The following is a 27186-nucleotide window of genomic DNA, read 5'->3' as shown; positions in this document are numbered from 1 at the left end:
TATCATATGCTAAGGTATGGCCACCCACTTGCCAACATGATCCCCTGTGCTCTTCGTCCAATGCACTCTTCGGGGGGGTTCAGAGTTGCTCACGCGCGAGTCTCTCGCGTTCTCGCTGCGGTGGTGCGCTCCCTTGTCCGATCAAATGAAAACATGAAACGTTGATTATCCACCGCTGTGTGCGTGTCTGACACAATGTACGTGTGTGCGTGTATGTGTGCTCACGCGTGAAAACACATGTCTACTCATAGCTACATTAATTCGGCGCCGCAAATCACAGTTTTGGTGTGAAGTTGTTCTAATGGTGTGAGCATGATGAGCAATTTCCAATCCACTATACACCATTCCCCCAACGTACATCGCCGCGTCCAGTCCATCTTCCTTCTAGAGGTGCAGTCTATGTTTAACATTCAGTTAAGCTGCATTTGGTTGAGTTTATTCGATTTACCAGAAATCGCGCGCACACACACACTCTTTCAATGTGGGGACCGAAAAAGGGACTTCTTCTCTCTCTCTCCCTCCACTAACGCACACACAGACACGTACATTCGCGCGCACTCACTTTCACTGAGAATTCACCCACAAGATGAGGTTTTGACGCGCCAGAGACAAAATATGCCTTCAGAGCGTGAGAAAGAGAAGAAAGCATCCACTTTTTCTGAGCATCTGTAACTTCAGAGTTACAGAATTACAGTTTAAGGCTTTTTTTTTTTTTTTTACGGTACATTTTTCTAAAGTGATCATTAGGTAATCTTTGGTGTGATATTTTGGCAGCATGCTAAACTGGGTTTAACAGATGCGCCCCTCTGTCGCGTATTCCACTGGGAGGAAGTCTGGCCGCACGACGGAGTGAAGACGATAAGGAATTTTTTTAAATGTTTTAGCTGGTGGGGGATTAACTGTTGCTGTTGGTTTTGAAAACAGACACGCCTTTTGGATAAAGATTCTGGGATAATCAAGGTGTCCGAACGGTCTGAGAAGATGTGAAACGTTCATCATGCCAACATTTTGTGGGACGAGATTGCTTGGTCTGACATTTTTTTTTTCCTGCTACCTAGAATTTTTTTTTTTTGCAGTGTGCTCAGCCAACGTGACCGTAGCAAAAAAAGTATTCCCAAATTCCTTTGCGCACACGGCTTAAAGTGGAACTCAGAATATTGATCATCTGTTTGCATTCACTGTCTCGAAATAATCGTTAGGGAGTCTAGAAATAAAAGTTGACAGGTGGAAACAACAAAAAATGTACTTGATTTGGCATTTTATTTCTATTCTTTGCTCTTTGAAAATGTGAGTCCAGTGGAAGCCAGCGCGCAACGCATAGAGTCGCCAAGGCTTTCAACACACAACCCAATTTTCCATCGGGAAATCGGGCTTTGCGCTGCAGCACCGCAACGACGTTCTCGCTTCTTTTTTTTCCCCTCGCCAAAATGCCTCCATGTGGACCGATTCCATAAATGGCAAGTGGATACTGATTCTCGATGGTGTTCACCGGCCAGGTGTATGAGGGAAGTCGAATTCTCGGCTCTTTTGTTCAGTGAATCCTGGACACACCTTTTTTAATGCCAGTCAAGGTAAGTTTGGCCTATAACAAATTCAAGTGTTAATCTCATGTTGCCGTGAGGTACTCATGGGCTGTGATGTAACGTTAAAAAAAGGCTAAGAGAGCCCACAGATGAAACAAAAGTGCTCCTTTTTCGTTAGACCTGTAGCACCTCTCATCAGATGATGCTTTTTCCTTTCTTTTTTTTAAGTGTGTTTACCTCCGCATTTCTGTAGAGAATAGAATGTTCTAAAAACTCAGTTTCTATTTAAGGAATTCATCAAAAATTATCATTCCAATTTTGAGATGTGGCGTGCTTCAAACCAAAAATCTGTCACAATACTGGATTTTTTTTTTAACCTGTGCGAATATCCTCACCTCATGGGCTACAGTCAAAACGCATTTTTTTAGGCACAGTCTGCTGCACCACCATGATCAAGTTCTATTCTCTTTAGCCTCTTTCTCCATAACAACACATTTCCCTTTTGGGTTTAATTAGCAAGCGAGCAGAAATGGTAGAAAACTAAGATTTGAACTTCAAATGATTCCCTTCATACAAAGTTGCTGAGGGCCTTGTAGTTTGTGTAATAGAACATGAGGGACAGATACGTTATTTGAGACAGTCGAGAATCATCAAAACTATCAAAATGTTGTGTTGAGGCCCTTCATATATACCTTTCTCTCCCACCTGTTTTATAGTAAGATTGGTGAAGAAATCGATATATTTTTGTATGCGTGTGAAGTGGATATCATAACTGTGCTGCAGCACACTGGACGTTGTCTTACCTTGCTTTATTCTTTTACTTGGCATCCTTTAAGGGTAAGATGTCATTGGTCATAGTATGAATGCTGCCTATAACTCCCAACCAGTGGCTGCCTGTATTGCTTATAGAAAGCGGGCCATCTCTCCTACTGCACTCCTTATAAAACTACCATCTTAACGTCTGGCTTGTAAATTAATTGAATTACATGCATGGACACAACCACGCATATTGTCCTTATGTTGATCCCAATTGGAAAGGAATTGAACTGCAATGGACGAGCCCAAAATCAAACTTATCGTCCATCCTGGTTATGGCAGATTTGCGGTCAATGCTGAGGTTGCTCCAAACCCCCCTTGGAATAATGAAATGCCCTTAAGCTCAACTATCAGAGGCAAGTGGCAATTGTTTTAAGTGAACTCTAGCCCCTCGAACACAGCATCAATAAGCAAGTTTACATATATCAGTGTAACCTCAGGCTGTTTCAGAGGAGCCTGGCTGCAGTCTGCGTCTGGCATTCATGCAGCATTTCAGTCTAAGACGGGAGATATCAAAACGAATACTCTCCAATCTGAAAATGACTCACAGTGAGTGCAGTCAAAATCTCTTAAATTGGACACAATTATAGAGGACATTTCTTCTATCAGTAACTCCTTTCAAGATCAGATGTCTCTTTTTTTGCGGTGTCAGGGCCACTTTAAAGTTTCAGCTGGTCACTGTGTCAGCACTGTTGTTACACAGAGCTTTGCAAATGCTTCTATTGTAGCTTTCTACTGCCACATGGGGGCAGTGTCAAAAACAGGTGGAAGGGCTGCAAATGTAGGTAACTCGTGGTTGAGCTGTTGTTGGTCCATTTTCCATGAGTTTGGTGGAGATAGAACAACGGTTGTTGATGACGCAAAAACCTCTTTTTAGATGAATTAAAACAGAATTGCAACTAGCTCCTTTGTTGTATCAGCAGTCATTAGAGGCAGTTGCGTACTGACCTCTGCTGAGCTTTTCTTATGCTATCTTGATCACATGCAAGGCCTCAACATTTTGTGAACTATCAGAATCTCCTCTATGTTGGCAGACAGACAAGGAAGCATAAATTGGCCTGTCTGCACACCGAGTTCCATAGGATGCGATGGTATTTGGCCTTTCTTTGTTGTTTTGCACTTTCAGGACCTTTGGAAGTCGCAGACTGCACTTTAACACATGATGAAGTCTTATAGGCCAAGACACACAGATTCCATCACTGAAGCACGCACGCACATGTACACAAATGGATTTCAGGTCTGCCTGTGTGAAACCTTGCTTTGTGATTCACCATAGGAGGGGAAGAGGAGGCATTTATTGTTCTTTTGTAGCAGCAGGTCATGATAACCTGCTGGTGGCGGGGGTTTGAGCAAATCAAGGAAAAAAAAAGGTATGCTTGTAAAGAAATTAAATTAAATGAAATATGCAGGATGGAAAAAGAGTATTTGAAAAATACAGAGGTGGAAGTGATGCAACATTTAGGGACAAAAGGTGTAATGGAGAGAAAAAGGACTGAGTAGGGGAAGAAGGAAAACAAATGAGAGGACGGGGAGGAGAAAGAACAGGAGGTCCGAAGAATGATTAAAAAAAACAGAGAAACGAAGAGAGAGGACAGAGAACTGGATAGAGCACGTAGGGAATGACAGCGAGCAGGATGAGAGTGTCTGCAGTGAATGGTGGTATTATTAGGTTTGGAGAAACGATCTGTTTATGCCTGACAATTCTGCGGTGAGGACAACCTCATACTGCGCCTTGAGAGCCTCCCGTGAAGGCCAAAACAAGGGATAGAAGAGAGGGAGAGACGGAGAGGAGGGAGGGTGAGCTGAGATGAGGTGTGGTGGTGGTGACTGTCGATATTCTATCAAGGAAAACAAAGGAATGCGATGTTTGGAGGACGAACAACAGCAGAAAAGATAAGACACCAGAGAAAAATGACTGATTAGAGAACAGATTCATGTAGCTTATTGTAGCTAAACCATGAGAAGGTTGCTGCTGGCTAAAAAGTTTTTTTTTTTATTCACATGATTGATTTATTTCAGACATTGCACTTGACACAGAGAAATTAAGCACAAGTAATAGTTTGAAACAACATTCACAGACCTTTTACCTGTCATCTTAAGGAATGTGTATCATAAATGAGGGGGTCTTGACATCAGGCCCACCTATCTCTTTCTCTGTGTGTCTCCTTCTCTCTCCCTGGAGATCTGAGTCAACAGTGAATGCCACCGGCAGGCAAGGCTGTTGACTCATGAACACTCACCCACAGGCTGCGTTTTTGTGTCTTACTGAATGTGATGATAGCCAAAGTGTGTGTGCGTATGTGTGAGACCAAATTCCTGTTTGTCTATCTGTAAATGACAGATTGCACGCAAAGATCCGTAAATATGGGAGGTGAGAGTAAAGGGTACACAGGTCAACGAAATAGCAAAAACAATTCACGAAGGGGGAGTTTATCTTCACAGAGGTTACTAAATCACAATTACAAATGAAAATGCTCGTATTAGTCATGCCCTTGAATCACAACTTACAGGAGTAACTCAGCAGATTTGTGAAGGCCAGAACAATAAAAGAGACCTCAATTCTTGATCTATTCAACGAGGCACGCAGCATATGCCTGGCATCATTACATTTTGCCTATTAAAAAGAGAAGCATTAGTCGTAGGTCAGCATGTTTCGAGAGACTGTTTTTTTATTTTCATCTCTTTTCATAACATTGTTTTGTCTTCTCTAGCTTTAAATGCACTTGAGCCGCTGGTGTCCACGAAGACTGTGCGCTTGCCCCTCCGGTGCCATCAATACCCTGGCATACCCTGAATGTGTAACTGTGGCGTCACAATGTTACAGAAATCCTAATGCCTCATTTTAACCTTCGTCTTGTGTTAGTTCCCTGTTACCATCTCTTGTGTTAACGGGTCGGTTTTGACCCGTGTTTTAATTTAGTTGTAAAATACACTAAAAACAATCATCTATCATCCAATTTGTTTTCTCATCTCTTGGTTACCTTGTTAGGCTTCTTTATCCATAAAAATATTGGTTTTAATATTTTTGGCGTGGGCCCCTGGGCCTTGTTTTTGTCAGTATACCCCTCAATTTCAATAAAAACAAAAATGTAAAATTAACCTCAAGAGAATCAATAAATAAAAGGTTGTTATGTCACCTGACTATTACTGAGGGGATTTAGAACACATCTCTTAAATAAATTAGTTTGATTTATTTTTTCATTTTAATATTATTAACTATAGTAACATCTATGGTGTTACGGGTCAGTTTCGACCCATATATTCACTTCAAGAAAAAGGCAAAAAAGTCTGTTTTTTTTTCAGCAATAGAACTTTTGTACGAACACAAAATGAAAAGCAAAGTGTGTTGGCTGACAGTGAACTTGTGATTTCAGTTTTGGCTCTAATTATTGCTTTATAATCTTATTTTTATAACTGGGTCAAAACCCACCCTAACAACACAAAGGTCTTAATTTCAACTAGAGCATTTTATAATTTAGTGAAAACAATTTTTTTTGTTTTATTTTGTTGAAATAGAGGTTCCTGACAAAGTCATAAAGCCTTGATGCAATAAACAAATTTATATGGTTATGTTATGCATTTAAAACCTAAAAACGGGTCGGTGCCGACCCTAACACAAGACGAAGGTTAAGGCGGAGCTTTCAAATGCACCGTGTGTGCATATCTGTGTAGGTTTGAGTTCTGATCATTTCACACTGTATCTGTAAATCTCACTTTCCATACTATGTGATCTTTGATGTTCTAAGACAATTTATAGCAACAGTAAAGATGGTACTTCGGTAGATCTTAAAAAAAGTGTTAATCCCAGATTATAAATTATTAGACTGCAGGTGTGTCAAATGTAAATTCTGCCAAATAAGGCCATGCTTTGGGAAAGCCAAATTAAGCTATTCAAAAGTCGTGTTTTGATCTTTTTAACACAGTGAGTATGAAAAAGGTGTTACACTGTGGGAGAAATTAGGTCCAACTGCACGTAGACAGATTTTCAATTATTAGAATCACTGCCTGTAAAATCTCTAAGGCCTAGGCATGCAATACACAGTTTGGGACTAGAATTGTATCAATGCAATGAAGAGTTGAGCCAATAAGAAAACAACAGGTATTATAATCATTTATCATGCGTGTTATATGAGTGCTAATATTGATGTGCAGGCACACATGTGCCTTCCTGTTGCTCAGTGACAAAGGAAGAAATCTTTTCACGAAGAAGGAAAAGGAAAATCACTGTGAAAGACATCTGTATTTTAAACTTGTCTACTTACAGACTGACTTTTATTTGTGTCAGTGCATGTCCACGGTGTGTCCTTCACTGTATCATATCTTATCCAGATGCCTTCACTCAGCGTGCTCAGGTGCAACAATGATTACAAACCTACATATACGCACAGTTGTCTGCTGCTGCTAATCTCTGTTGGCAGGCAGCAGTTGCCCGATCTTGCAATTTCCCAATTATAGACGATTGTATGCCACATACCATGCAAAGATGACAATTTATGGTACTGAGATGGTATATATTTATGTCAGAAATTGTGACTCAAGAAATTGTCTGTTTAGTTGGCCGGTGATAGCTGTTGTAGCTACGGATAATTTGGTTTATAAAAATATACAGTCCTTCAAATGATCATTGTTGTTCAGACGAATCAAGACAAGGGATTGCTGTGCATGCAGGTTGCATAATGTTTAGATCTGCCATTAGATATGTTAATGTCCTGCCTTATTGAATAATATGAAACATTATTGTGAAGTCCTTTAAACTATATGTATATGGGGGGCTGGAACGGGGTAGCCTCTCTCCTTTTTTGGAACCTACCTGTATCGTATCGAGTTATTTGTAGTACTTAGTCGTGGTCAGTGCCTTACCTGTGGTCATAGTGCTCTCAGTTCGGGGAATCAGATGGTTCTTGATAGAAAAGCTAAAGCTATTTAGAATGGGACCACCAGAATAGTGAGATTTCACCATTTATAACAAAAATTGTGTGTTTTTGCTTTGACAGGCTTTTCACTAAGTTTTACTGTCTCCTAGTTAGTGTTTTGGGATTAGACCATCAGAATTGTCAGCCTCATCTGCCTAGCTTCCAAACATGCAATGACACGAATGTCACACGGACATCATTTTGCTGAAAAAAATAGTGAATACCCAATGCATAAGTGATTCAGGGTAACATTTTTATAACCAAAATATGAAACCTTTGAGGTTTAAACATGTCCGTATCCAAGGCCCTTTTCTGCATGGCCGTTATCTTGACTTACTGTCAGAGTTCCTCAGTAATTCTCTGAACTGAGGGTAAGTCTGTTCATTAGATATAAGTAATCAGTGTCTTACTGCGGCACTGCACCGACTACTTATAAGTACATCACACAACCCTAGTTTAAAAAAAAAGAACTACAATACATACATGTGTGTGTGTGTGTGTGTGTGTATATATGTATGTATATATTAATATATTAAATATATATTAAACCTCTAAAGGGATATATAAATATAACCCTTTAGAGGTTTAATAAGAGCCATTTCCAGTCTTCATGCAAAAGTTTAGCTAACTGTAAACTTTTGAGCTCAGCTGTGTTCAGAGTGAGCACCCCTCTATTAATTTAGTTTTTTACAGGAAAGGAATGTGTAGTAAGAAAATATAGTATCTCCTCACAGGCGTTTTGATAAATTTGGGCCAAAACATCCCCAGAAAGCGCCTTGTTCTGTTGCTCCAGTAACATCTTTCCAAACACCTGCTCCCAACATTAGTGTTCAGCCACAATACTCTGACCCAAAACTTTTTTTTTTTGCTGCTTTATGCTACACACTTTAAATGTAACATTAGAATTTTGAATATGTAAATATGTAAAACTAACTTTCCTTGTGCTAAACAAGTATTCATGTGAACCTACAGCTGACTTTAATGATAATAAATAAAGGCGGGTAAAATGCCTCATGTGATAAAGATGGTGTTTGACCATGACTCTATGCACTATGCTGTTTCAGGCCACGACCCATATATATGTCATACTAAATGTATGCATCATAACCCATAAAATCATCCTCGTCTGTAATATCTTCCACAGCAAAACATCTTTCTTCACTGAATCCAAATCTTTTCTCTCACTCTTTTACAAACTGAGGCACCTGCACTTGCTGTCCCTGTTCTTCTCTGCTCTCTCAGATGCACACGTGGTCCCTTGGTGTGCCTCTTCCGTGGGTGTTTTGTAACCTGTCAGGGCTGCCACCAGTACGGGAGACCGTCTCAGGCCCACTCCACCGTCACTAAGTCATTTTGACGGACACCACATCCTGCCATTCAACCCCATTCTGCTCGCTGTTCAGTGATGTGAATAAACAGCGCCCCCGCCATGAAGATTTGTGACCTTTTTGGAGTCAGTAGCACTGATATCTTATGATGTTTTGCATGGTTGATTGCGGGATTAGTGGATCATAGAGCACGTGTGAGGTATACATATAGTAATATGTCTTGTCTATGGTTGCTTGATGAATACATCAGCAAATTTGAGTTACACATATAGTATCGCTACAAAAGGCTAATATGGTTTCTGAGAAATGGTTATTGTGGCATATTCGCAATTTTTTTCTTAAATATTAACCTCAAATTAGCTCTGAAATAAATCCCCTGACACTTAGAAATAAACTATTCCTCCAATATGATTGGCAGCAACAATTGTCCCATATTATGATAAAAAAAAAAATTACAGGCCATTGGATAAATTAGGTTTCTGGTTTACGAAAAGGACAGTCTAAATTTTGTGAAATACTAAAAGATAAGGTACTTTTCAGATTAAGGCATGTTTTTAAAAATGGATGTACTTCTGCATACATTATTGTGGACTGTCCACACTTAACACACTTTAGAATTATTCAATCATCAAAAATACTCAGAAATTTAGTCATTTAGTTACTTAGCTATTGAAACTGTTTAATTATGTGGGGTTGGGGGATGGCAATGCTTGTTGCTTGTCTCATGTCTCCAACCAGTGCAATTGTGAGATAAAATGATTTAATGCACCTCAACAGACTGAGCCACCAGGAGTCACGCCAAACCCTTTTATAGTGTCTGTTAAAGCAGCAGCAGCTTTGACTAAGCAGTTTAGAGACCCAGGGACACATTTGACAGAAGTCAGAGAGACATTTGACTGGAGTTATCTCTGGAAAGCAGCTTCGTACTCTGTTTCTATTTCTATTTCTAACTCGTTCTCTTATTCTATTTGCATGTCAGAGACTGTGCAACAGATCCTAGGAGACAAATCTACAAGACAATTTCGTCACGAAAAGATGCCATAAAGTAAAAGTATTCTATTTGTCTATTCTAATAACATCATGGATAATTTTCTTTAAATCTTTTTTTTTTGTTGTAGATTGGGTAATTGTGCAATAGGTCTGAATTAATCCAAAGCCTTCATACTTCAAACATATAAGTCGTAGCGTAGAAGTCTTCAGTCACTAATTATGCAGCAGCCAACCTGCATGATGATCTCCTGGATGAGCTGTATGAGGTTAGCTTGCAGAGGTGAGGAACCAGGTCAGCACTTGCTTGATACTGGTGGCTGAAGACTTTGTGAGTACTGTGTCGGGAGGCGTGAATGCAGCAAGAAAGTGAGGGACTGAAGGAACTCGCTGTCACATCTCATCATAGCAAGTGATGTTACGATGTTACACATAGGTTCAAGGTCAGAGCTCAGTGGTTAGCATGCTAACATTAGTGCTGCACCAAAAAAAGAAAAGAATAAAGAAATAAGTAAACAAATGAATAAACGTTTCATATAATGTCCTATTTTCCCCTTTACTTGATAAATGTCATTTTTCATTGTCATTCATGTTGAATGGTTAAATTGATATCTTTTTCATAGTTACACGTCATACAAAGAAATGCTGACGGGATAGGTACACGACGCGTCTGAGGTAATTAAAAACGTGTCATAAACTGTATCAGACTGCAATGAATCAAATCGCAATCGATAAGCCTGTAAAATAATGTATTATCTGCATACATAGCCTATATCGATATGTATCGGATTGTCTTACAAGGGAGAGAGCACACCCCTGTTAGAAAGATTTTATGTCAACAACACTTAGCGAATTCATGAATCCCACTTTTTGCAATTAACTGAGATAACTCAAAGATGCTTTTGAATTATGTCTGGTCCTTCATTAGGATCCGTCATGCTCTACAAATAGTATTGACCTTTTTTTGCACACTTTCTCTAGTATTCAATTTAATATTTTAATTATTTACTTTTTTTTTTGTTCTCTGTGAGCTGCTTTTGTTGAAAAGGGATCGACACCAGCATTTTCTCAAGGGTTGTTATATTGTTAGTGTTTGCAGATAGGAAAGAAACCTAAAAGCAAGAGATTGCTTTGGCCACGGGCCTGTTATATTCTTTGACCCTAAGCATATTGCCGCAATTCCCTCACTCTTTAGAAGTCCTGTTCAACTCAACCAACTGTGTAATGTCATCGATTTCATCGCATGATATTGACAGTCAAAATTAAAAGAGGTTAGAGCCTCATATTGCCTTTCTTCTTTACAGAGAGTAATTACTTTTTGCCATCATGATTGAAAAAAGTAATATGATCCTGGGCTTCTTAATCAGCCGCACCCATTTCATCACAACAGATTCTTTCGTGATCAGGTGCTGCAATCATCACTTTCACCCTGGCAGCAACTACCACAGCTGGAGACTAAAACCTCTGCTGTAGTAAAGTGTAGTGCCTGTAATGGCCAGTGGCATTATTTGTGCAAGTTTAGTGTTTGAACCAAATTACACTGCTTGGCTTCACTTGCACTGCCAAGCACAGTGTGAAACAGCTAAGCTTAACCCTTTTCCAGACAACGGGACTTTGCTTTAGTTCAACATAGCTCAGCTTGTTTCCAGAGTGTGAACAACAAAAATCTGGGGCTGCTTAATTGGGTCCTGAGTCCAAAGGAAGAGATGGAGCCAACTTCAAGCTGCAACTCTAGGGCTCATACTGATGTGGGACATCAAATTTTATATTAACCAAAGTCATTTTCAGTGGAGTCTCTACATCCACCTGAAGTGATAGAAGCATTATAGTCTTTATTTTCAATAATTTTTTTGTCAACATGAAGCAGTCACAGGGACTTGCAATGTGCTTTTATTGACAAGAGTGTTCATGTTTTATATTCCATGTGGACAATTTCCCTTCCTCTCCTGTGGAAGCTTGTAGGTTGTGGCCACTGTCTGCACGATAGGCAGAGAACAAACACACAAATACGCACAAAAGCACTCACACAAGAATGCAAAATCTACATGCACAGTACTGAGAGCCGCAGGGCTGTAAATGTCAGCTCTCACCCTGCCTGTTTGTTGATGGATTTGATTGATCGTGGGCTCAATGTGTGTGTGTGTGCGTGTGTGTGCGTGTGTGTGCATGTATACATGTGGGTCTGTGTTCATGTGCTTACAATATGGTTGCCACAGAGAAAGTGGCAGAGAAATACCTGAAGTACACCAACATCCTACTGATAAGTTGTACTTTGTGTCGACACATATCTTGTAACAGAAATTTTGACAGAAGTTTGCATGTTGTCTTGGTTCAGATGATTTGGGGGATTTTATTCAATTGTTGGAATCAATTAAAGTACAAGCGTTTGTTGAAATGATATCATAATGGTATATGCTTTAGCTTGCATATCTCCTCAAATTGGAACTGTTTCCGACTACATCAGTCGTTTCTATCCCCATCGCCTCAGGCACGCTCAGGCCGGGAGATTGGACCGAAAAACAAAAAGTTTTCAGTGCAATCTGTTGGTTTTCTTAGCTAGGAAATTGTTTTTGAATTGGCTCTATATGAACGAATTGGATTATTTTATGAATTATGATTATTATTAATTAATTGAATTCCAATTGGCTTGAATTGGACTTACTATCTAAGTGCCTTGAGATGACATTTGTTGTATTTGGCGCTATATAAATAAAAATGAATTGAATTGAATTGAATTGAATAGTGCTCGGCTCTGTTCTGTAACTTCTCTGGTTCTGGTCTTTGCTTTTCCTGCCTTAGGAATTTCTTATAAGCATGTAGAAGGACAGAAAGGTTCCAGAAGAGAACATTACAAAATCTGCCGTGATTGCCAATGGTTTTTGATTTTGGTATGATTGAATGCCTAATCTAAAATAATTAGCGAGTGAAACCACATCTATGTTTTGAATATAACGGAAACAAGCAAGGACATGAAAAAAACATTTTGCCAAACTGACCTGAAGTCTCAAGATTCAATTTTGTGTCTTTATTTCTGCCCTCCTCCAAACTCCTTTTTCAGATCTTTTCATTTTTATAATATTTAACATTCGTACTAAAATGACTAGTTACAGAATTCTTCACAAATGGTACCAAAGTACCATACAGATGCATCTTTATGCATAGATGCATTAAGTGATTGACACATCCGTTCATCCATTCATCCATTCATCCATACTCACAGCTGCATTCTGGATCAGTTGACCATAAGCATAAGCAGATACTCTACAGTGACGGAGTATTTGCAGTAAGTGTCGAATATTACATCAGGTCACCGATTTTTGATGTCCTTGGATGAGCATGAGAACTGTTTGGTGATGCTGTTCACAATGAATGTAAAACAATACAATGTCTTAATACGAAAAACTGCAGCATTGTGTTACAATAAAAAATAGGAGAATAGGTCATAATCTTGTCAAATGATAGCTAATATTTTTTTTCACGACGACTGTTTATGTTATCATGTCTGTAAAAGCAGAGACCTGTACTGTATGTTGAATTTGGAATAGTTTTTGATTTGACCATATATATTTAATTTCTATTTTCTAAAAATCCCCTTTTGGATCCATGGACGTCGTCTCTTCAAAGCTGTGTACCAACCACACATAACTTTAGTCCAGGCTGAAATATCTCAATAACTTTTGGATGGATAGCCAATAAATCGGATTCAGACATTTTGGGTTCTCAGGGGATCGTGATGATGCCATGTTATGCTATGCTAGCATCACCAAGCATTAGTTTTTTTTACAGGTACATTGTGTTTAAAAGTAATCAGCAACATTACTAGGGATGGGAACTGAAAACCTCAAAGAGAACTGGCTCCCAGTAGTTCGATTCCGTGGAATCGTTAATCCACCTGCCTAACGATCCCGTTATATTTAAGTTTATAGGTTCTACCATAGCTAATGACATCATGTGCACACTTCGTATTTTCGCTCGGAATGTTCCCAACATGGCGTCGAGGCAGAACGCCCCAAAGTTTGGTTATATTCAACCAAAAAGGGCCAGATGCAACACGTGCAGAGCTTTGATCACATCAAAGGGGGTAAATACTTCCAACATGCTGAAACATTTGACCACACACAGCGTGCAGTTCCTTTGCACGAATATCAAGTTTTTGACACGCTGCTAAGCGATGGCGGCAACTCTTGCGAGGGAGCTTGAGGCAAAATGTCTTCCGTCTCAAAAGTCCCAGGTAACGTAAAACTTCCAGGTCCTATTGATTGAAACAACGCTCTCAAGTCTCACGCACTGAGCGTGACAGTCATGCTTTTCGATCTTTTGTCACGCACTCCCGCCACACATTGTATTTCACACGCTGAAAAAAAATTATAATATAAATTTCTCTGGCGCGCCGCTATCGCAATGGAAACGGCAGGAAACGGCAGGAAACAAGCACATCTTCCATGATTCTGAGCAGAGCAGTTATTAATAACAACAACACTAATAATAATATTATCAATGAAAGACCCCCCATTACTGCAACCCGTCCAACCGGCCCGCCCAACGGGGGGGTGTCGCTCTTTCCTGCATTTAAAACTTGAGAGCCCTATAACGTAAAACTTTCAGGTCCTGTTGATTGTAATAATGTTAGCAACATACTGTATTGATAATTTCCATCTAATATTAACATTTCGTTGACGAGGCTGCAAGAGTGAGGGAGGCTCAGAGGCAGGATCAGAGGAAGGCTCCCGTATACGTGTAGCTATCCCTTTCATCGAGGCAGGGAAAAGTAAAAGGACAGAGGCGAAAATGGATAAAATGTTGGTGCATACTTGAAATTAAAGTGTTACTGCAACCAAAGCCATTTGTACTATATTTGTAGTATATAACTGGATGAGAATTGATAAGAGAGCTGATAAGGAACCAAATCGATAAGCAATATTGATAATGGAAACGTAATTGCTAAATTCTTAACAATTCCCATGTCTAAACATTACAACTGCAAATGTGGTAAATATCAAACTTGCCAGCCATCAGTATGCAAACTTTGTTATGCAGTAGAAATCCTAAAGTTAGCATTCATTTCAACTGTTTGTGTGCGCTGTTGGACTAGCTTCCAAATGACCATTCTGTAATAAATAGGCATTGTTTTGGAAAATTTGGCCGAAAATCTGTGACGTGTCTCTCCTGTGAACAAGCGTGAAGTGCCAAGAGATCCTAGACAGATGACAACTAATTTGATAAATGACAGAATCTGCAATGGCTGATGCCAAATGTAGCCCTGCATTGAGAGTGTCACACTTTCTCTTTTTAGTTCAAATTTCACATAGCAGCTTGTGATGGATAATAGCAGACAGGTCAAAGTTTAAGGCTCAAAGTTGTGAGTCCCAGCTGTAAAAATGCTGCCTGAAACTGTTTAAAAAAAAAATTGTTTGGAATGAAGGTTTAGTCTACATGATCTTTAGCCCATATTCCAAAAGTATGCACTTCTAAGTCTTTAACCAGCAGTAATTTCTTTGTACATTCACTTTTATTGAGTAAATTATTACAAATTGAGTCGGGCCTCTCTGTGCTAAAAATTACAATCTTGACTTTGAGAATTTGCACAGTTATTAGTTCTTCAGCACATTTAAGTCACAGTGAAATTACAGATAGGTCTGAAGCTATGTTTGATTTCAGTCGGTGAGAAAATTTAGAAAGATGTGCATGAATTTACAATTATTGAATACATTTTTTATGGAGAATTCTTCAATTCTCTGAATTTATAAACTTACAGACATCTGCACACCTTCACTTCTTGTAGGTGCTTTCTTGTTATGGGGTTTCTTAAATACAAGATCAGAGAAAGTCAAGAATATCCCAGCGCTTATCCTCAAAAACTCCTGCTTCGGATATGAACATTATTCAGGGTTTTTGTCCAGCTAAAAGATGAAATGTTATTCAATACATTTTGATCCATTTGGCTGAATCTGAGCAGAGAAAATGCTCTTTTATGCGTCTGCATGTGTCTTGTTGCCACAGTGAGCGAAGCAAATTTCAGTAAATGCCATTGTCCCAGTTTTATTGATAGCCATACATTCCCAAGCCACAACAGAGGCAACACCACGTTTGACAGATGGAGTGTTTAGCTTTTGGTCATGAGCTGTTATAACTCATTTTTTATATTTTGTTGTTGTTCCAACAACTTAAGACGTGTCGCCTTTATTTTGCTACTGTGACTGGAACTGTTCCGTTATGAATCCTCTGAGGGTATGAAAACGGTGTATTTTCTTCATCTTCAATAAGGTAGCATATATGCCTATATCTTGTGATGGTTAAATTAGTGTGTTTTTGTATTTGTCTTTACTAGACGATTCATTTTCTTCCTTTGTATGCACACCTGCCTTTTTACAAGACTTTCAAACAGTTTGACCTACTGTATGTAAATATGAGCCCATTTGTGCATAAATGAATGTTCAGTCTGAACAGCTGCCCAAAAACTAATTTGTTTCCATGACCAATTACTTAAGTTGTACAATATATACCTTTTCAAAGGCCTTTCTACCACTCTATTTCATGCATCTAACACAAAATTTAGTGTGGAGGCAGACATAGCCTGTGGCCTTCTAAGGTATAGACTTCCATCTAAATTTCTTTTATCAAAAAAATGTCCTCGCTCTTATATTTGGAGAATGATATTATATGACATTACACAAGCTGAGTTGTTTGTCTTCTTTATATAGACTGCCTTCTCTATTTTTTATCACTCTTCTTCTCCTACTCTACCTATCTGATCTCCCTCTCTCATGCCAGCTGTGTGTTCTCAGGAGCAGAGCGGGGGCTGACAGACATTTGGGGCTTTTGTAGTTGTTGATGGTAATGACGTTGTGGTTCCTTTGAGCACCTCACTGCTGTCCTGATTCATTGCCTGTGGTCACTCATGAAAACACTGACCACAGACACACAGCACAAAGAGTTTGCAAAATTACACACAGGCGTAAAGGTGAAATATATGGATGCACACACAGGCTAACACTTTAAAGACACAGACAGAATAAAAGACCCGAGACAAATTAAGTCCAGCTGCACTAATGAACACGTAAAAACTGATGCAGACATATTTTAATGAATTCATAGACATTCACACCTGGATAGATGTATAAACCCACTTCTACACACAAACTTGTAAGATGTGCTGACACACACAAGGCACTCTGTCCTCCTTCTCTGGTAATTAGATTCCTACAGGCCCAGTCTCTCAATTTCACTGCTTTAATTGGAAACACATACACACACTTACAGAGAAAAGGCTCCACAGGTCCAAGCTTGTTGATCACAAGATGGGACTTTGCCACTCTAATAATTAATATCTACACTGCCCTCCCCCTTGCATGCTTCATTTAGCCATCAATCCCTTCTTTGTTTCATGAATTCTGTCAAGTCGACCTCTGCTCTGCCGGGCCAGGACAAGACGGACGTATCAATGGGGGGACGTATGGTAATGTTGGTTAACCAGACGACGCCAGGGAGAAGAAATGACCAATTCGGACGGGACAAGAAATCCCTGTAATATTCATCTAACATGGGAGGAGTTGTTGGTTACGCACAACCGTCACATCCTGGATGCCATGCACGTCTTCATTTCACTTCCGTAAACCCCATCTGTAAACAGACATGGCGCCGACCAGGTCGAAACAAGCCAAAGTCCGAAGTTGGATGCGTGCTTGCAAGCAGCGCTTCATCCAGAACCTCCATGTTTGCAAACAGACACACCCAATTGTTTCTCTCTTTAAAAGGATGTGACGACATATTCCGTACTTATTACCGAAGGTCGCATTCGCACGGGATTAGTATTACCTATGGTAGATACTCCGGACCGTTTCACAGGAGGTAGAATTCTCGGCAAAGTTTACCGACATACTCCGCTATCTTTACTGACATGGCGCGTTCAGACGGGACTAGATTTCCCGGTTATTATTACTTTACCCCAGGTCCCCGCATTAAACTAGTCCCGTCCGAATAGGGCTTTAGTGTTGCACAGCAGAGTTGAGCTGCATATGTGTTTGTGGATGTGTTGGTGTGCCAAAATGTCTACAACAATGTCTACACCCTTGGGTATGAGCAAAAACAAGATTAAAAAAAAAGATTCTCTGAATATTATGAGACTGATTGACACTGACATCTCAGCCCAGAGCTCACTGCTGGGTCAGAAGCTGTGGTGCACCTGAATCCAGTAAAGCATTTTGGTGATATCACTGTAGTTTTTAGAAAATGTCCTCTTAGAAAATGACACAATAGGTCATCTGACAGGCTGATAGTAGGACACGCAAAATCTTTGGTAGAGCCATCACTCAGGCACACCAGAAGCGTTCACACATGTCAAGCCTTTGAAGTTATGAAAGAGTGACAGCAAGGATCTTTTTTTTAACGCTCTCAAAGTAGTTTTGATTTTGTAACACAAACCAAGTGATGTTGTTTTCTAAAGTCAACAAGAAAGTGACAATATTTAGTTGTAGCATGTTTTGTTTACATGTAACCAAGGCAAAAAGCAAAATGGTGTCTAAGACAGTAACACTCGTGATGTAAAAAGAACGTATTATAGATCTAAGCATGATCTTTTCCTAACCCTAACCAAGTGATAGTATTGTCTAAACTTAACCAGCATTATGATGTCATTTTGTTCATCTGTAAGCTCCATGTTTTGGCACAGAGATGGGTGGAGAAAGCCTGTGTAAATATTTCTGGCACCAGAATATGTAAAAGAAGCTTCATCTGCAGCAAAATCTCAGCAAGGTTTTGGACTTTGGACTTTGACCATTTAGGCAATAACAGGGACAACTCTTTGCACTATATGAATCAGTAAGTTTCTGACTGATGACATTCATGTTTCTGTTATGTCTTGACCCAAGCTTCTCACTTGTAGTAAAGTACCCTGGTTGAAGTCTTGTGGTGTCTTATTCTCTCTTTTTTGTTTTAGAAAGAATCATCCATAAATATTGTCATTAACAGGATAACACTCCTCTTTTCAACTACGAAGTGACAAAAGTGTTTTAGTAAAGTGTTGTCATGTTATTGAAGGAACATATCTTGGTGTATATCTTACATCACACAAAGACTTGTTAAAAGCAAATCAATAATAGTATCATGTCAGATATTAAAACTACACAGGTGGAGTCAACAACTGGTTTGGGGTGGTGGAGCATTATTTTTTTAACTGCTTTCCTCTAAAGAAATATTTTCTGGAGCAATGTTTACTGCAAGAGGTGTGTATTATCCTGTGAAACTGGGACATTATCATTTCCTTTTTTTTTTTTTTTGTTTTGCTCTTCTTTTTGCATGGTGCAGGTTCACATTGTATATCTCAAAACCAGGACGGATGCCAAGATTCCACGAAGTGTAAGCTGCAATTACAAGTCATGAAGGGCAGTGACATATATTTGTGTTACATAGAGAATTTAAAAGCATGCGAGACCAAACTGCTGACACCTTACTTGGCGGCAGCATCTGTAGTGTGTAATCCTCTGGGACTATGACCAGAGTCCATCTGTCACTGGCTGCCTCTTTCTCCATTCTCTTTCACATACACACACACACACACACACACACACACACACATATGCACACACAGAAACTGAATCAAACCCATAGATAGCTGGATAGATAGATGAATGTTTCGAGAGAGATAGAAGAGGGAGAAGTTCCTCATTAAGGGCCATAAAACAGATCCCAATGCAGTGTTCTAGTAATGAAGACGGTGTCATTTAATATTTTAAAATTATTCCAATTGGTAAAGAACTGGAGCAAGCAATTAAAAAAGGCAGCTTAAAGTGTTGTGAATGCAGACACAAGCAGTGAACTAGACCATGGAAGCTCTCTAATTTTGACTACACTTCTTTTCCCAAGAGAACTATCTTTCATCCTGGGGGCAGTCTCACTGTTGCCGCATATGTGCTGTTGAGAGAGGATACACATGGTGGTTCTAGGACATCCAGACACATTTATGATGTGTCTATATTTGAAGGTGCTTCAGCACTCTCGGCTTTAATTTTAACTTTATATTGAGAGCCAGATGCATCACAAGTCGGTAATGATGGCATCATGCAGCAAGTCTTAAACATAAAGCCAAGAGAGACAAAGACTTTTTCAGGAGGTGGAAGATCCTCAAGGAATAACCTGAGTTCCTGATGTCTAGACTAAAGGAAGTCATGGGACTTTCTCCCTGGAGGAACGTAGCTCTTCTTCCTTGTGAGTTCTGTTTGAAACCTCTGTTTTAGCACCTGTTTTTTTTTTTTGTATCATAGGACTTCAGCTTTGCCCTGGGCCACTGCTTAGTTAAGTTTAAGCACCCAAATACTTTAGAGTTATAAAAAATAGAGTTGGGCTTAGAACACACCATGTTACGATGCTAACCTCGCATGTTGAAAAATGATTCAAAATGGTGTTACAGTGCGTCGACAATGATTCCTAATGAACTCTCAAATGCTCATGCACTTATTTAGAAATTATATATACCCTTAGAGAGATGTGTATCCAGTCAATGGTAGCTGACACTCGTTAGATGCTTCGAACAGAACCTAGTGTTTTGTGTTCTATGAATGTTTCAGCCTGAAAAGACAACAGTTGTGCTTTTAAAGACACATGCAAAAAACATAAATGCCCTTTGACTCAAGCAGCCTAACCTTACATAACTCATTTACCAAGTTAGGGGGGGGGGGGGGGGGGGGCAATTTCATATTGGATTATTTTAGGGCTCTTTCAGAGAAAACAATGCTAAGCTGGAGGGCTCTTTGACACACAGGGAGATAAATGTATGTGTGTGTGCGTGGTTATGTCTGGAGACCTTCTGAGTAATGAGATGGAGCAGAGTATCATTAATATTCTTAACCCTGTTAGCCTCACAGAAAACAATGTTTTGTGAGTGGTAAGCTGTCTTCAGCTCTGCATTTGGGTCTGTGCCCCTTATTAAGGTCAACTGCAGGAGAGGTGAGGTTTGTAAGGATGACGAGAAGAGAAGAAAACTTCTGGAGGAAAGGGAAAAGAGGAGCCAAAAGTGTGAGAATGAAGATCTGGGGATATATTGGATAACTGGGGGAGGAAAGAATCTGAACTGCACTGTTACCTTGAGGTGTTGGTGTAGGGAGTGATTAACAGCACTGGGAAGAGCTTGTCTCTGGATCAGTGTGGCAGTGCTACAACCAAACAGCAATGCTGTGCTTTCAAGTAGCCGTAGAGTGCTTTGCCCAGATCTGCTCTGCTCTTGAACCATATGGGCTACATTGTCTGTCTATGTCAAAACACGATTAACATTTAATCTTATGCAGCTATTCTCGTTGTGGGTTGTTTAGTTGAGGACCATTTGGAAATGATAGAATTCACAGAAAATGTAGGCTACCTTATTAAATGAATGCATCACCTTGTGCATCTGCATTTACAGTAAATAACACTACATAACTCACTCAGTAGTCACTATGCTGTCTTCAAACAAGAAAATTCCAGCTTGTGTACTATATTCCACGTGATATTTAAAGGGTGATATTGCACTAATTGTAAGCTTATGTGTAAACTTAAGAGGAGAAAATAACAGGCTGGAAAGAAGCCTTGAGAAGGGAAAAGTGTGGTGCAGAGTGCTGCAGTAAGAAATTTCTGTAGGAGGTGGCTCTAACTTTAACTCCAACGACAGAGAGGGAGAGAAAGAGGGGAAGCAGAGAGAGACTGAGAGAAGTGAAATCAATTTATCTTTTTTTTTTTCCCTGGATGCTTATTCTCTTTTGAATAAGAAATCACTGGCAACATTACTAATGTCGCCAAGTGCGCTCTGTTCTGAAAATACAACCTACGAAGATGCAAAAAGCTCTTACTTCCAGAGTGGCAGGCAAAAAGACAAAAGGAGGCAGAAAAAAAAAGATGGCAATGATTGTGAGACGGGAAAAAGAAAGAAACATCAGAAATGACACGCAAACAGAGAGGTGGGGATGCAGCAGGGAAGGGAAATGAGAGATGTACTGAAATGAAGGGAGACCTTTGAAGATCAGCAGGTGAATCATTCCTTTCATAATTGCGTCAGCTTTTCACTGTGGAGCTCGGCAATGGTTTTGTGTGTGAGAGTTTGCACTGTGTGCTCACATGTCTGTTTCACCCTTGGCAATCTGGGACATAATGTGTTCAAGACAATCTTCCAGGATTTGATGCACACAGTAAATCAGTATGCACGCAACCAAGCAAGAGACATACACCTGTGCACCAACTTATTCACTGAACAATCAAATGGATGAAAGTGCAGCCTGGTGGCTTTGACTGTGGCTTGATTGTTGGTGGCTTATTGACTGATTTAAGCATTTATAAAACTGCTGATCTCCTGGGATTTTCATGCACTCAAGTCTCCACAGTTCGCTCACAATGGTGCAAAAACATCAACACAAAAGAAAACGTCCATTGAGCAACAGTACTAGTGTTGGAGAGAGAGGTCAGAAAAATGTGGCCAAACTGGTTGGAGCTGGCACACTCTCCATCATGCATCTCATAATGCAGAACCTGTCCATGCTTGGATGACTTTGAACAGCAGGAGACCTCATTGGATCTCACTCCTATTAGACAGGAACAGAAATCTGAGCACACAGTGGACACAGGCTGGCCAAACCAGGACATTTGATGATTGGATATCCTGACCTGATCTGTTGAGTCTCACAGATGGTGGGGGCAGAATTTGGCATAAACAACATGAATGCATGGACCCAACCTGTCATGTGACAGCACAACAGCCCTGTATCGGTGGTGAAATGGCATGAGGAGAGTTTTTTAGCTGCACTTTAGATCTAATAGTCATGTGTTTTATTCGATTTACCTGTGTTAACTACAAAGCAAGAGTTGTCTAAGACTGATTTTGAACATAGCAATGGGTTTATTGTATGTGTTGTTCTTTAGATCACAGATTTTGCCTAACAATTGGAGCAAATGTGTATAGCAAAAAAATCTGCTCATGTCGAGCAACCATGTCAACACAGACCAGAATCTGAAATGAATGTTTGTCACATCTTGAATCCACAAAGAACTTAAGTTCTACTTGAAATCAACTGGAGGCCCTGCCTAATACATAGTTAATGTGGAAAAAAAAAAAAATATTGTAAAAGTCCTTTATGCATTTGCTACTGACATTTCATATGTCAAAGAGTGATGTGACATGTACTTCAGGGGACTAATGTGTGCCTTTGGTAAAATTCAAAGGGTATTTCAGCCCTGGTCTTTGTGGATAGTTTGACACACTCACACTGAATTATATATGAGAATGCATGCATTTTGAGAAATTCTTTGACATACTGAATAAAAAATAAACAGTTGTATATCTAAATTTATATTTGTTAATATTCAGACACAAACTATTCACATAGCCAAAAATACATCATGAGTAAGCTGAGCGGCTTTTTGGGAATCAGTTGCTTGAGATAAGACCGCACTGCAGATGAGATTTATTTAGGAAGAAATGGATTCCAAAATATCATTTTCATGTCGGAATTCATTTTAAGAATTACAAGATGCCAAAATCCTTTGTTCAAGAAATTTTTTAAATCATGCCAACAGTGCCTCTGTGAGCTTCTGTTCCAACAGGTATTTTCATAGTGTTGCAGTCATTGGCATGCAGAACAATGAGCTCTAAGAACATTCAGTACATTAGCTCATGAAAGGGACATCTCACAACATCCCATGTAAAGGACGCTTGGTCCACTTAGCTAGGATTGCTCTTTGACAAATAGGCTGCATAATGAATTTGGTCTTCTAGGAGATTTTAATATTATGTAAAATGAAACTGCATACATTTAGTTTGACATTTCTGTAAGGTCATTGCTCAACAGTTTTCTCTGCCAAGTCTGGGGTAATTGAATTTTGGATGTTTCTTTTTTGCCTACAGCCATTCATTGATTACTTACAGGGTTTGTAAACCACACTCCCACATGCCTCAGACTACCAGTGGCCCCTGAGTGGTTGATTAGACAGAACAAAATAAATAATGAATGGCATAGAGTCTTGTGCAAAGGTTTTAGGCATTTCAGATTCCTATCAGGTAATACCAGTGAGGGGCACCTGGTCCCTGTTCATTTTGCTGCATGACAATGAGCTAAAACACACAGCAATACTTTAAAAAAAAAAATTAGAAACAGAAAGCGCAACAAGGAGCCCCAAAACAGGGCAAGGGTCATTACATCTGTCACAAATCTGGCAACAAGAGTGCAACAGGTAAGGAGCCCATGCAAGGCATTATTTTATGTATTACAAGGAATATTAGACAGAACAACAGTGGGTTGTAGATGTTAGAAGTATGTGAAATGCAAGTGGTGCATTATTGGATTATTGGATTATTTTATAAATAATTATGATTACAATTAATTTAATTCCAATTGGCTTGAATTGGACTTTATTATTTAAGTGCCTTCAGATGACATTTGTTGTATTTGGCGCTATATAAATAAAAATGAATTGAATTGAATTGAATAAATGTGTGGATGTGTTAAGTGAAGAGGTGTTAAAGGGGCAAAAATTGAACTGAACAGAGAGTACACATATGGGTTTGACTACCCTCCTTCCCATGAAAGGAAGTCGCGCACTGAGGTTGGCCAGGACCAACCTTAAACCATATGCACGACACCATATGCAACATGGATGTACAGTATGTAGTTTTCCTCAGAATATTGTACATTGTATAAAGTTGAATGATTAAAAGCTATTCTTGGTTATTCACTTTTGGTTGATAAAACTTTTAATAATGCAATGTTTTTCTGCAAAGGTTACCATTCTGACACCTTTTATTCGTCTCTACTTTATCACTATGGAGCACTTCCACATTGTAGGTTTTTGTATTCACATTTGTCCTTTTCAAGAAGTTCCTAATGTAGCTGCACACTGTTTCTAGGGTTCAAATAGTACTTACCGTTGTATAACTGATGTGACTTGTTTGGCTGGATAAAGTAATGAGTTTGTCATCCAATTTTTAACATGTGCCTAACTAACACAATCTCACATTACATGGTATAATCATAACTACATCCGTACACATTAAGGCATTAAGCTGCAGCATGTGGCATGATGATGTCACTCACCCGCCACGTGTTTCTACATGACAACGTGCACACATTGCAAACTGTTGATTTGGTTGCTAGTAAGGAGAATGAGGGGCAGAGGATGCTGTTAACCTGCTGACTCATCCAAAAGCTCAGCAGATCGAGGACTATCAACACAATGTTTGCAACAGTCCCTTCGCTTAACATCTTCGGCTTCATTTGCTACTGGTCGGGGGTTCGAAGTTTAAAGCAAATAGTTATGTTTAGAAAAGTAGTCATGGTTACAGCTTAGATGTTTAAATATTCATGCATTGCAGTTCTGGTAATGTCAACCTAGATGAAAAAAAAAAAAAAAAGCAACAACTGGGAAAACACGTTCTCAGGATTTTTTACCCTGATTTGTGATGTTACATTTTTGTCATGTGGTTAAACGTATATCTTTTACTAGTGATCTTAAGAGATTGGGCTGGTTTATGCTCAGAGCAGGTTTGATCCCAAACTCTTTTGTGCGACACTTGTGTTCCCTGTTTGAGACTACTCTTCTCCCCTTGCCTCTATTGCCGCTTTTAGCAGTCTATAAATTCAAGATCCAGTTGCTGTAATACAGTTGATGTTGTCCAATGTAATATGAAGTGTAATATTAGCTTAAATGTGTTTATTCTGGTACATTAGACCCTAATTGTGAGGTACCCCAGTGCTGTATTATCACTTTATTAACTGTCCTGTACATCCGCATTTGTTACATTAGGCATTTATCTGTGTGCATCTATGTGGATGTGTGCCCCATATCTTCCACCGTGAAGCTGAAGTAGAGCTAATCACCTCACTGCTTCCCAGTGGACAGGCCTAATGCATTTAATCAGTCCTGAGGGAACTGATGCTTGACGGTGTAGAACGGCCTCTCTGCCTGCTGTCACAATATCTCTCCCTGTTTTTACTACAGTACCATTCTTTCTTTCTCCAATCCTACTGTTTAGCTACTGCTTTGTCACTGCTTCTCACTGGCGTCTGCTTCCTCTGAAATCCACATCAGCACAGTTGAAAAAACTGAAGAATTTAGCAAGGGAAAATAAAAGGGTGCTCGTGTGATGAGGAAATGAGGGAGAAACAGCAACTTTTCAGCAAACTTATAAAACAGTAAGTACTTACTGCTACTTCTAAGTGCTAAGGTTCACACTTCCTTGTTCTTTCTGTTCTTTTCCCTCTGCTGCTTGGAGTAAGACATAGCTCATTTACCACTACACCTTTGCGTTTTAAGCTCCACAGTCTCTGAACAGCACTATCTTTTGGTCAGTTAGACCGAGATCAGCTGGAATAATTGTGTGAGCCCAAAATGTTCTGCTCATTGACACCACAGAAAGCCTCTGTAAATCTCACTTTGAGTCCTTCTATTTCAATGGCCACATCAGTCCTTGTGTTTCTGAAGTTATGTAACAGCACACATAACAAGTGGAACATGGATGATTCATCTAACTGAACATCTCAACATACAACACAGTCACTCCCATGATTGCTTGTAGTTCAAAGAAGGTCACTCTAGATGGTGTTGTATGTAGTTTGATGGAAAAGATTAAATGCAACAAGTGTTTTATTTCGGATGAATTTTCATAGACTAAACTTGGGAGTTCAGAGTCCTTTGTCATCCTTCTTAAGATTTCCTAAGCACACAAAATATGCTAATTCTGTATCTCCTACAACATTTGCACTTTGTAAAAAAAATCAGCTATTTTCTTTGAAGTGTATGTATCAAAATCTGATTATTTTCAGAAAAGATGATGAGTCTTCAATCTCAGTTCTCAATCTCTGTTTTCTTTGGACTGGATCAGAGCCAAAAACAATTAAACGGGATCAGAATGTTGTGTTGCTTTACTGGAAACTAGATAGAGTTGTTCTAAAATCTCAGCCTGCAGCGTCCAGGATAAAACTGGACTAAGAGTGGGCAGCATGGCAGACTTTATTCACAGTGCAAGTGTGAGTGACATAAACATTATCAAATAGGTTTTTGAAGCTTCAAACATCACAACTTTGCCCCTCTAGCTGTGCGCCATCAGTCTGGAGCTCTCAAAGTTTCCCCTCTGTGTTTTACATCTACTGTATTTTTGTGCTCCAGGATATGGCACGCTGCCTTTGATCCAGCTCTCTCCTGAGTCCCAGGGATCCTTGATCCTTTAACTCTCTTCATCTTTTTTTTCCTTTTCTCTTTCGCTCTTTCACTCCACCTAAGTCTGACCTCCAGTCACAGCTTCCTGTTACTTATCTCTGCAAAAGGCTAAAAGAAAAAACACGAGCGTGGATTTACTGGGATTAGCATTTTAGCTGATTAATCTGCTTTATCTGCCAATTAACAGGGTAATTTCACTTTTGTTTGTAGGGGTACATGGATATGTTTTGTTCTCCATTATCAAAACTCTACAGCAGGAAAGCGCGATCCTGAACAGAAGGCTAATGATATTTAGGTGGAGATAAATATCTGCTTTGGCAGCAGGTGAGAAAGTGAGAACTGATACCATTCTTCATCTGGACAGCCATTAGTCAAATACTCACGCAGTTAATTGGCTAAGTGTTTTAGGGTACAGAGTTAGCTGTTGGCAGCCAATTTGTTGTGTACATG

General features: G+C 39.5%; 1 protein-coding gene across 2 annotated transcripts in view; it reads left to right on the top strand.

The window, feature by feature from the left end:
• The first annotated feature begins 609 nt into the window (after positions 1-609).
• Positions 610-27186, top strand: part of LOC142372066 (voltage-dependent T-type calcium channel subunit alpha-1I-like) — a 184505-nt gene continuing 157928 nt past the window's right edge. For both annotated transcript variants that reach the window (XM_075454847.1, XM_075454846.1), the window contains exon 1: positions 610-1571. The gene's annotated coding sequence lies outside the window, so the exon portion shown is untranslated. The remainder of the gene's footprint in view (positions 1572-27186) is intronic.

The sequence above is a fragment of the Odontesthes bonariensis genome, chromosome 21 (genome assembly GCF_027942865.1).
Source record: "Odontesthes bonariensis isolate fOdoBon6 chromosome 21, fOdoBon6.hap1, whole genome shotgun sequence".
In the NCBI taxonomy this organism is placed as follows: domain Eukaryota; kingdom Metazoa; phylum Chordata; class Actinopteri; order Atheriniformes; family Atherinopsidae; genus Odontesthes; species Odontesthes bonariensis.
The sequence above is the reverse complement of the archived record's forward strand: the minus strand, read 5'-3'. Positions and strand labels throughout refer to the sequence as shown.